Raw genomic sequence first — 12,979 nt, 5'->3', positions numbered from 1 at the left:
AAGTGTTTAAAATTCTGAAAAAAAATAAAAATAATTGGAAAAAAAATGTTTTACTCGCCTCTAAATACCTGTTGCTAGGGGGTCCCTCGTAGTCTGCCTTCTTTCTTGCCCGGGCTGGTGACATCACTTCCCCTCGCGCCGCACAGTCATCTGGGACCTGTCACGTGTCCCAGATGACTGCGGCGTATCACCGCGAGCGGGGAACAAGGGGGGGCTTCGTTCCCCCGCATCGCTGGACCCTGGGACAGGTAAGTGTCTGATTATTAAAAGTTTGTAGCTGCTGACTTTTAAATTTTTTTTTTCTTTTGGGCACACCACTTTAAAGTGGAGGGCCACCCTGAAAAAAAGACATTAAAAATTAGAAAAAAATATGAAAAAAAATATTTTTTTTTTAACTTGCCAGAAATGCCTGTTGCTAGGCACATCATCCTAATCTGCCTCTTCCTCCTCCGCGGAGATCTTCTTTCTTCTCTCCTCCGTGCAGCGTCTTCTGGGTAATGGGGCACTGAGTGTTCTGGGAACTGTGTGTCCCAGAACACAGCGCGCCCCTTTCAATAAGCGCTGCCGCTACTCGCGCATGCACAGTAGGAAACGGGCAGTGAAGCCGCAAGGCTCCACTGCCTGTTTCCCTTACATAGAATGGCGGCACCGGGACCCGAGAGTCGAGGGACGGATCGGGCCTCGGGCGGCCGACATCGCGGGTGCCCTGGACAGGTAAGTGCTTATTAAAAGTCAGCAGCTACAGTGTTTGCAGCTGCTGACTTTTAATTTTTTTTTTTTTTTTAAACCGGCCCTCCTCTTTTTAACATACACTCCACAATTTTATTATGAACTAAGGCTAAAGTATGAACTAAGTATTCTCTCTGAAATTGAGAAATCCCTAAGAGAATATTTTGATCTCAATACCTCCCCTGACTTTTCTACCAAAACTTTATGGAGTGCACATAAAGCAGTTCTACATGGTAAAATCAGACAAATTGCAAGCTCAATTAAAAGAAAAGCGCAATGACATAATTAAAAATATAGAAAAAAAAAACTATAATACTCGACCAACATAAAAAAAAATCCCTCTGTATCATTTAAGTACATAATCTGAAAAATATATCAGTTGGACAAAAAATAAATTCTCATTTTATTTATTTATATATATATATATATATATATATATATATATATATATATATATATATATATGTGTGTATATATATGTGATAAACCATATACTCTTGGCTAATAAATTATGTAAAACTGTCCATAAATTTAAACCAATCCATCTTAAGACTGGCTCAAATTCATTTACAAGTAATCCTTCTAAAATTCTAGAAATTTTTCATGAACATTTATCAAATCTTTATCAGACACTTATGATGATAAACTAGCTGGAAACTACTTTTCATCTATACACCTATCCGCAATTCCAAAACCTATTTTTCAATTACTAGGAAATAATATATTTCTGTTCCTCTTAAAACTAATAAAAAACCTGGTCCAGGTGGTCTTTCTGCTCTTTACTATAAGCAATTTGTTGATTTTTTTATTTTTATTTTTTTGCCCCTCAATTATCCTCATATCATAATGCTATGCTATAAGGTGATAAATTTGAATACACTTCTTGCCTCTATTTGCATGATACCTGATCCAAATTGCGATAATACTACTTGGTCTAACTTTCACACCATTTCACTGTGATTGTAAAGTCTTATTTTTTTTTATTAAGTTAAAATTAACAAACATGTTATACTTACCTGCCCTGTGTAGTGGATTTGCACAGAGAAGCCTGGATCCTCTTCTTTTTGGGTCCCTCTTCAGCTCTCCTGGCCCCTCCCTCCTGTTGAGTGCCTCCCCAGTAAAAAGCTTGCTATGGGGCACCCGAGCCGCAGCGCTGCGTGTATATTCAGACACTAAACCACGACCCGGCCCAATCTTTTTTTCTCCTCATTGTGCTGCTGTCTCAGCCAATGAGGAGGGAAGTCCCAGGCAGCCGAGACAATCCTACAACATTGCTGGATCTAGAATGGGGCTAAGGTAAGTAATAGGGGGGCTGCTGCACACAGAAGGCGTTTTATCTTAATGCATTAAGATAAAAAACCTTCTGCCTTTACAATCAGTTTAACTAAGACTCTAAAATACATGCAAAAATGTTTGTGACTTGATTGAACACTGGAATAAATAAGTTAATTAGTAAAGACCAACTAGGTTTCATGCCTAGACAACAAGCAAATGATAATATTCGCAGAATATTACATCTTATCCATTTAGCTAAAAAAAATAAAAAATCCTGGTTTCCTCTTATCTCTTGATATTAGGAAAGCCTTTTATACTGTGCTCTGGCCATACTTAAATTTCCTTCTTAAAAAAATGGGTCTTCGGTCCTCACTTTTGCAACTGGATCAATTCTTTCTACGATAAACCAAAAGCATTTGTACAATATGCTGGATTTTGATCACATCCTTTTGAAATTCAAAGAGGCACTAGACAGGGATGCCCTTTATCCCCACTATTGTTTCTATTAGCGATTGAACCTCTTGCAATTTTGATTAAGAATAACATTGATATTAAAGGTTTAGATATTGCAAGTTACCATCATAAAATCTGCCTTTTTGCTGATGATGTCATCTTATTTATAACACAACCCTTGACCACGTTACCCTATTCAAATCTAGAACTAGTTGCATTTCAAAAAAATTCTGATCTTTATATTAATATTAATTCTAAAGCCCTGAACATTATAATGTCAAATACCAATATTATTCATATTAAAACACATTTTCCTTTTCCCTGGCAAGACTTTTCCTTGTCCTATTTAGGCATTAAACCTCTTCTTACCTTTTTATAATGCTAATTTTAAGTCTATTATACGTCTCTTGAAACCTCTTCTCGAGGCATGGAAAAACTATCAAATTTAGTGGTTAAGATGCATAACATCTTTAAAAAAAAAAAAAATTTTTCCTACTAATATTCCTTCCCATATTCTAAGATCAGTTCAAACTTTGACATTTTCCTTTATATGGCAAAAACATAACCCCCGAATAAATGGAGAAACTCTTTTCCAAACAAAAAAAAAATGGAGGACTAGCTCTTCCTAATATTTCCACTTATTATTCTGCTGCTCAAATATCTCATCTTATGGGTTACCATAACTATTCAGACCCTCCCCTTTGGATTTCCCTGGAAGCCTCCCAAATAGACCCTATATCCATTGATATTGTTCTATGGATTCCTAAAAAAAAATTAGAAAGCATATTGATAACCCCATTATCAAACATTACATGTTAATTTGGGATAAATACATATTAAGAAGTAATTTAATGTCCTCTTGTGCTCCCTTATTACCAATTGTATGTAACCCAGTGTTTTAACCAGGATTCCATGAACCCCTCCAATTCAAATGATGGACTTTGAAAAATATTTATAAAATCTACAATCTAATAACTCTTTCTGGAGTAATTAAGCCTTTCGTCTGTGAAACAAACTCACAAATTACCCCATCAAAAACTTCCCAGACACTTTCTAATAAAACAACTTATATCTTAAACTAGAAGATCTTCACACAATCTAAAAAACCCTCACTCTCTTTGAACATCTTTGTAAACACGATCCTACTGCTAAAGGTCGTCTCTCAATGATCTATACTTAATAAAAGTAAAGCTTCATTCATATAAAACAAAATTGGAAAATGATCTTGGGACAACTATAACAGAAGAAGAATGGGAACAAATATGGTATGTTACTTCCACTGTTCTATTAATACTGCCGCAATAAAATCCAATTGCAAATTACTCATGAGATGGCATTTGGCTCCCAAATGTTTAGCCAAGTTTAAACCAACTATCTCAAGTAAATGCTTTAGTGGTTGCTTGGTTATTGTAAACGCTTTACATATATGGTGGGAGTGTCCTAAATTAAACCAATTTTGGTTTGAAAAAAAAAAAATATATATATATATATTATATAAAAAATTATTTTTACCTTATTTGGGAAAAAATCCAAAAAACTCTCTAGAAGCCTTATTAAATCTCAAACCAAAAAATGTTACTAATACCCATTTCCATCTTTTGACATTTGTTATTTGTATTCACTGCTGCTAAACAAACATTGGCAAAAGCATGGTGGTCCTCTACTCCAAATTCCACTTCAGGTCAGGAACAAAATGAGTTGGTTTATGTCCAATGAAAAACTTGCTGCTATTATTTGGGATAATATAGACAAATTTTTAGAAAACATGATCCCCATGGATTACATCCATCTTGCCACAAAATTTTGATAGATCCCTTCTATGTTTGTGATATATTCTTAAAAACTCTTGTACATTTGTTATTTACACTTATTTGATTATTTATTCCCTTTCTTAACTATTAATGTATATGTATTTTATTATACACATTTTTTATGTATATGATTTGTACTGTTCTTCTTTCTTGAAAATAATAAAAATATTTATCAAAAAAAAAAAAAAAAGAACTGAGGCTAAAGGATAAGTTCACCATTTGCAGGTAAAAAAAATCTGCATTAACAATTTTTTTTTTTTTATTATTTTGTTTTATTTAGGAGACTGGAAAGAATTGCACTAGGTCTCATGCAGGCTGTCCATTTAAGCCGTATGCCTGTACATCATAAGGGCAGACAGTTTCATACTGACGGGAAGAATCAATGAAATATCAACAGTGCCGTGGTTGTTCACTGAGAACTACAAGACGATAGCCACAAAGAATGTCAGTACTTGTAGTTCATTCATTCCCAGAACTCTCTGAATGAATGACACAGCTGTGTGGATGGAGCCCCGCACGGCCACGCTCTTCAAAAAGTGACAGCTGGTATGGGGAACTTCGGGAAGGATCGCCATGCCACTGCAGGAGCGGGAACATGTTATATGTTGCACTCTAAAAATGGGTGGAACTTCTACTAATATGTTCCCCAAAGCTGAACTTCTCCTTTTTAATATGGTCTTGACTCTGTTTAGGCTTCCCTTAAAGCTCATTTGAGATATTCACTTAGCTGACCTTACTTGCAAGGTGTTTTTTCTTGTGGTAATCACATTGGCGATATAGGACACAGAACTGTTGGCATTAGCTTGTAAAAAATGTTTCCTGTTTTTTCATAGGGACAAGGTGGCTTTGAGATTTCAGGCCTCCTTTATCCCAGAGTGGTTTCTTCCTTCCACCTTAACCACTTTCTGACCAGCCACCGTCATTATACAGCGGCAGGTCGGCATGATCGCGCAAGCCGTCATAGCTGTACGGCGGCTCCTTTAAATGGGATAGCAGGTGCGCACACGCTGCATTCGGGAGGTGACCGGTGCTCGCGATGACCGCTAGCCATGAGCGGGCACGAGACGCAGAACAGGGACGTGTGTAAACTAATAGCTAGGAACCACAATCTGTCATCTCCTATAGTCAGTCCCCTCCCCCTACAGTTAGAACACACAGTCAGAGAACACAGTTAACCCTTGATCACCCCCTAGTGTTAACCCCTTCCCTGCCAGTGACATTTATACAGTAATTAGTGCATTTTTATAGCCCTGATCGCTGTATAATTGTCAATCGTCCAAAAATCTGTCAAGTGTCCGATGTGTCTGCCATAACATCGTAGTCAAGATAAAAATTGCAGAAAAAATATTAAAAAGTGGTGTTGCGCTCCCAATGTGAAAATATATAAATAGTTCATGTAATGGGATAAATAAATAAAAGGTAAATAATTCATGTGATAAATAAGTAAAAAAAATTTAAATAAGTGAAACAAATCTAAAATATAAAGCGAATAGTGCTATCCGTAGAAATGCTACTATGCTAATAATAGCACCTATCTAGACGTGTTTTATTTTTCCATAGTAGCGCAGGAGCTCATCTTTTTACAGTTTTCGATAAAAATTGCAGATCGTCGCCATTACTAGTAACAAAAAAATTTATAAAATAAAAATGCCATAAATCTATCCCCTATTTTGTAAACTTTTGTGCCAACTAATCAATATACAATGTTTTTCAGCTGATGTCACCTGGAATTTGGCCCGTATGTGTGGGGCTTTAGTCCTGTACTTTAGCCCTCTAATCAGAAAGGAATTTTTGCTATGTAAAATCATTTTCTTGGAAGTATAGGAGGACACAAGCATTTTCCACTTGTTGCTTGCTACAAAACTGAAGATTGCCGAGAGTGGGAGAGGTTACATGGGCTGTCCAATGTTTTGCTTGCCAATTTCTTGTCTCTTGAAGGTGGCTGCATATAACCCAGTGTCTGATTATGGAGCCCATGTCACTATACTTTCCATATTTTATGAAAATCATTTTTTTCTTTTCATAGTTTTGTTAGATCAGACCAAACAGAGGAATGCCTGAGGGAAAATGGATTAGGTTCCAAATGATGGATGGTTGGAAGCTATGGATGGTTGCACATGAACCACCAGGGGTGTCTACCTGCTTCTTCTTGGCCCTAGAAGTACTGATACACAAAGGTGTATCAAAGTGATAAAAATCTGAGAAATACAGCAATCTCTGGGGGAAAACGCAGGGTAATAAAAGTGTCTGTGTAATAAAAGTAAAAATATTTAGATAAGAAGTAGCAAGTGGGCTGTGAAAGGGATGGGGGAAGGGAGTAGGAGGACAGAGGTGAGAATGGTCATAAAACTGTTTGAACCCGACTTAGAAAGCTTAGTGCTTAGTACACATGGACCGAATGCCGACAGCCCGTGTGTATGTCAGCTAGTCTGACAGAAGCTGGCCGTTCGGTTAGAGGAGCATGCTGGAAAACCAGTAGCTGATCAGCTCCTGATGATCGCTCTCAACTTTCTGGTGGGACGGCCATCCCCCTGTCAAAACACGACAGCTAAGCAGGGATTATCTCTGTACTAACGTCAGATCGTTAGTACAGCGGCTCTGACCAGAGCTGTCAGTTGTTTGGTTTGTTTTGTTTTGTACAACCCAGTGGGCATAACAAAAAAAAAAAAAAACTATTGGTATGTACTTGGGCTGATAGTGAGAAATTATGTCCTTAGAGTGTGCAGTAATCCTCCTTATGTTCCTTTATGGTTCTTTGTAATTTCTGTTCTGTTTCAACAATGAATCATAGCTTCTTACACATGTATTTAATGAAGTACACCACATTACTGGTGGTGCAGCTAAATGATCCCATAATATTGAAGGTTCCTTTTTATGTGTGTGTTGTGTTAATGGATTGATGTGGCTACACAGTTTGCAGTGTTTGTTTTTGCAAGATTTGGTTTCTGTGTTTTCGTCCCTGTTAAATTTAAAGTGGTTGTAAACCCACTTTATCATTTTCTGTCAATCCCCTGTGTTAAATAATGCAATGTCTCCAGTGTCTGCGCTTTATTAAAAAAATACCCCTATATACCTTTATTTCATAGCGGCGCTTGAGTGACCGCCTGCCATTCCCTCTCCCGATTTGACAGCTACGGCAGTCAGGAGGAGGATAGAGGCAGGCGGTCATGTGTGCGCCAAATGGACATTCAGAAATAAGGTATACACTTGAGACATTGCATTATCTAACACGGTATTGCCATAAAATTTTATAAAGTTATAATAGCAGCAAGAGGGGAGGGGTGGGCACTGTCATCAGCTGATAGGGAGGGAAGGGGGGGGGGAGAGGAGAGAGCGGATGATGGAGGCATGTAAACTAACCACCGTGTCAGGGCTCAGCAGCCATGATAAACCATGGTCAATTCACAGGGGGGGGACAGAAACGGGATCAGCCATTTATTTCAGGTGATACAGGGGGGCAAATGACACAGCGCAAGACCTGTGCTGTTATTAATGCTTTAAAGGGACTGGATAATTTTTTTACTTTTTTTTTTTTTTTTTTTTTTTTTTTTTTAACGCTTTAAGTTTCCAGCCAATTAATTTAAAGTGGTTGTAAAGCTAAATATTTTTTGTTTCCTTAATGCATTCTCTGCAAAAAATGGGCCAGTGATTGTATGCTGCCCCCTCCTCCTAAATACTTCTCACTCGATCCAGCTGTGTCAACTTGTAATGGCTCTCATTCACAGGACAGAGAGCTAGCAGCACTCATTGGCTCCTGCTGCTGTCAATCAAATCCTGAGTTTAGGAGGTGGGGCTGAGCCAGGCTGTCTCTATAGACACATTTGGCTCAGCTTGGCAGCAAGCCTGCATGCGTGGCTTCCATTGGTGGGTCATAGAGAAGAAGAGGAGCCAAGAGTTCAGGTGGGGGACCACAGAAGAGAAGAAGGTTTAGGTTGCTCTGTACAAAACCTTTGCACAGAGTAACGAAGTACAACATGTTCTTTAAAAAAAAAAACCTTTTTAACTGCTTGCCACCTACGTACTGTCAAATGACAGCAGGGCGGTGCTGCGCACCCCACGCCGATCGTGGCTGCGCTATGTTGCTAGGACACATCGCGACCCTGAGTCTGCGGCTCTTTAACCATGTGATCGGCTGTGTCCAATCAAATCCGGTCACATGTAAACACGAAGATGCTGGCAATTGGCTCTCCTCGACTCACACTGACAGAGTGTGAGGAGAGGAGAGCCGATCAGGGACATCTCTTCACAGGGGGACATCTAGGGAAGTAATCAGGGAACTGATCATCAGTGCCCTGATTACAATATAGAAATAAAGTGTAAAAATACAGTGCCCATCAATATCAGTGCTCAGTGGCAGCAATCAGTGCCCATTAGCCATGCCAGTAAGTGCTGGCAATCAGTGCTGCCCATCAATGTCCATCACTTCTGTCTATAAGTGCCCATCTGTACCGCCTATTCATGCCGACTATTAGTGCCCACCAGTGCCACCTAACAGTGCCCATAAGTGCGGCATATTTAGTGCCTCCTCATCAATGCCCACCAACCAGTTCAGCCTATCGTGCTGCCTCATCAGTGAAGGTGAAAAATTACTTAGTTACGAAAATTACTGACAGAAAAAAAAAAATGTTTTTTCTGGAATTTTAGTTTTTTTGTAAAAAAAATAAAAAACCTAGTAGGGATTAAATGCCACCAAAAGAAAGCTCTATTTGTGTGAAGAAAATGATAAAAAAATTTGTTTGGGTACAGTGTAGTATGACCACACAATTGTCAATCAATGGATACCGCTCTGAAAGCTGAAAATTGGCCTGGGCAGGAAAGGGGTAAAAGTGCCCAGTAGACAAGTGGTTATAAAGGCTGAAGTTTTTTTTTTTTTTTTTTTAACCTTCATGCATTCTATGGACCAAAAATTGGTTGCTTTATTAATCATGACCAATTATGTCATTTGCTGCGGGACCTCCAGGAGAATAATCCGGATGATTTTCGGAATTATCTCAGGATGATGGACCCCTGCTTTCACCAACTCTTGGCATTGTTGATCCCTATATTAATAAGCAGGACACATGCATGAGGCTTTTATATTACCGTATTTATCAGCGTATAACACGCACTTTTTTTCCCCCCTTAAAATCAGGGGAAAATCATGGGTGTATGTTATACACCGATCCCCCAGCGATTGTGAGCCTCTCACGGCCGAGAGCCACAGGCGTTCCGGCTCTGTATCTCAGCGGTGCCATTTTTAAACGGCAAGGCTGCAAATGACACTGACAAGGGTGCAATGATGGACACTGATAAGGCTGCATTGATGGGCATTTAAATATACGTTTTTTTTTTTCTCCTTACAATTCCCTCCTAAACTTGGGGTCAGGGGCGTAACTAGAAATCACAGGGCCCCATAGCAAAATGTTGTATAGGCCCCCACCCACCCAAAAAAATGAACTAATGCCATTAAACAACAGACTACCACACCCATGTGGCACAGTACCCAGGCAACGGCTTATATTAATTTTGAACAACAAAGTATGCAGTATACTCTATGCAGCCCCTGAAGGGAACACATTGCTGACCTCCAGGCCTTTTAACCAATTTCTGTTCTGTTATATAAAATGAAATAGTTCAACTCACCATAATGCAAAATCAGTGGGATCCCTGAGCGTGTCACTTGCCATCATCGCCTGCCACCAGATGCAGATTGTAACTTGTCAAACGTTGCGGAATGTCACCTACCACATGTTGCGGATTGTCACTTGCCAAGTCACCTGCCACACATTATGGATTGTCACTTGCCACGTCCTGGATTGTCACTTGCCACACATTATGGATTGTCACATGCCACGTCCTGGATTGTCACTTGCCACGTCACTTGCCACACATTATGGATTGTAACTTGCCACGTCCTGGATTGTCACTTGCCACACATTAAGGATTGTCACTTGTCACATCACCTGCTACACATTGCAGATTGTCCACTTGCCACGTCGCCTGACACCAGATGCAGATTGTCACTTGTCACACGTTGCGGATTGTCCACTTGCCAAGTCCCGGATTGTCACTTGCCACATTACCTGCCACACATTACGGATTGTCACTTGCCATGTCCTAGATTGTCACTTGCCACGTCTCGGGTTGTCACTTGCCACGTCACCTGCCACACATTACGGATTGTCACTTGCCACGTCACTTGCCACACATTATGGATTGTAACTTGCCACGTCCTGGATTGTCACTTGCCACACATTAAGGATTGTCACTTGTCACATCACCTGCTACACATTGCAGATTGTCCACTTGCCACGTCGCCTGCCACCAGATGCAGATTGTCACTTGTCACACGTTGCAGAATGTCACCTGCCACATGTTGCGGATTGTCCACTTGCCAAGTCCCGGATTGTCACTTGCCACATTACCTGCCACACATTACGGATTGTCACTTGCCATGTCCTAGATTGTCACTTGCCACGTCTCGGGTTGTCACTTGCCACGTCACCTGCCACACATTACGGATTGTCACTTGCCACGTCACCTGCCACACATTACGGATTGTCACTTGTCACATCACGGATTTTCACTTGCCATGTCACCTGCCACATGTTAAGGATTGTCACTTGCCACATCCAGGTTGTCACTTGCCACGTCACCTGCCACACATTACGGATTGTCACTTGCCACGTCCTAGATTGCCACACATTACAGATTGTCACTTACCACATCCTAGATTGTCACTTGCCACACATTATGGATTGTCACTTGCACGTCCCGGGTTGTCACTTGCCACGTCACCTGCCACACATTACGGATTGTCACGTCACGGATTTTCACTTGCCACGTTACCTGCCACATGTTACAGATTGTCACTTGCCACATCCAGGTTGTCACTTGCCACGTCACCTGCCACACATTACGGATTGTCACTTGCCACGTCCTAGATTGCCACACATTACAGATTGTCACTTACCACATCCTAGATTGTCACTTGCCACACATTATGGATTGTCACTTGCACGTCCCGGGTTGTCACTTGCCACGTCACCTGCCACACATTACAGATTGTCACTTGTCACGTCACGGATTGTCACTTGCCACGTCACCTGTCACATGTTACGGATTGTCACTTGCCACATCCAGGTTGTCACTTGCCATGTCACCTGCCACACGTTACGGATTGTCACTTGCTACGTCCCTGGTTGTCACTTGCCACGTTGCCTGCCACACATTATGGATTGTCATTTGCCACGTCATGGATTTTCACTTGCCACGTCACCTGCCACACGTTACGGATTGTCACTTGCCACGTCCCTGGTTGTCACTTGCCACGTTGCCTGCCACACATTATGGATTGTCATTTGCCACGTCATGGATTTTCACTTGCCACGTCGCCTGCCACACATTATGGATTGTCACTTGCTCTGCCACTTTCCTGCTGTGTCACAGAGTCAGCCAGCAGATTATCAGTCAGGCAGCAGAGAGATAATGTCATCTCTCTGCTTCCTGGCTGCCTGCACAGTGAGGGGGGAACTGCACTGCAGGGATGAGAGGGCGGCGAGAGATGATGTCATCTCTATGTTCCCTCGCCCGTCAGCTCCCTGATTGGCCAGCCCGCTCACGCCCACTCTCTCACCAGCGGACCGGCCACTCTCATCTGCCTCCCACTATCACCCACGGAGCCCCCCGCGGACCCGCGGACTGCCCGCTCTCACCCGCGGAGCCGCCCGCGGTCCACCCGCGGAGCCGCGGACTACCCGCGGGCTGCCCGCGGACCGCCAGCTCTCACCCGCGGAGCCGCCCGCGGACCACCCGCGGAGCCGCGGACCACCCGCGGAGCCGCGGGCCACCCGCGGAGCTGCCCGCTATCTCCCACGGAGCCATAGCGCCTGTCCTCACCGGGCCCCATTTGACTGCGGGCCCCATAGCACCCGCATGTGCTGCTATGGCGGTAGTTCCGCCACTGCTTGGGGTGCGTTTTATACGCCGGCACGTGTTATACGCTGGTTTGATTTGGTATATTTTTAGATGCATAGAATGCACTTTTTGGTTAAGTTCTTTTGCCAGATAAAATGTCTATTTTTATTTGTTTTATTTTTTTAATGCACAAAAAAATAAAAAATAAAAAATAAATGTGGAGAATAATACTTGGCTATGCATTTTACTTCAAATGACAGTTTGGGAGTAGGCAGTTACATAAAAAAAAAAATACAATGTAAAATTTACAAGGAACATCAACATAGTTGTATCTTTGCTTTTAAAAACTACAGAATAATGGTGTTGTGGTAACTCCCCCCCCCCAAAAAAAAAAAAAAAACACATAATAATGTTATTCTTGATATCACTAGAAAAAAAAAAATCCTTTGAAAATTCGTTTGCAATAACTCCATCAGTATCACCAGCAAAGCAGCTTCATTATTATGCCATTATAGAAGACGAGAATGTGCGCTGCATGTTGAGATTTCATAATTTGCCACGTTATGAATGTTAATTCTCCATTACGAGTGCTAGTTCACAAGACCGACCACTTCTGGCTCCTCCTTGCTTCTGAGCATGCGTGTTTGTACTTTGGACTTGTGTACACACACTAGGAAAATCCTACAACAGACATTTGTCCATGGAAAATTTGAAAACCTGCCATCCAACATTTGTCTGCGGAAAATCAGACAATTGTGCAATTGTCACAAATGGTCAGATTTTGCGCCAACAGCCTGTCATCGAACATTTCCCAT

Source organism: Lithobates pipiens, unplaced genomic scaffold, assembly GCF_037356315.1.
Source record: "Lithobates pipiens isolate NorthernLeopardFrog02 unplaced genomic scaffold, aLitPip1_a1.2 Scaffold_18, whole genome shotgun sequence".
NCBI classification, from domain to species: domain Eukaryota; kingdom Metazoa; phylum Chordata; class Amphibia; order Anura; family Ranidae; genus Lithobates; species Lithobates pipiens.
The sequence above is the reverse complement of the archived record's forward strand: the minus strand, read 5'-3'. Positions refer to the sequence as shown.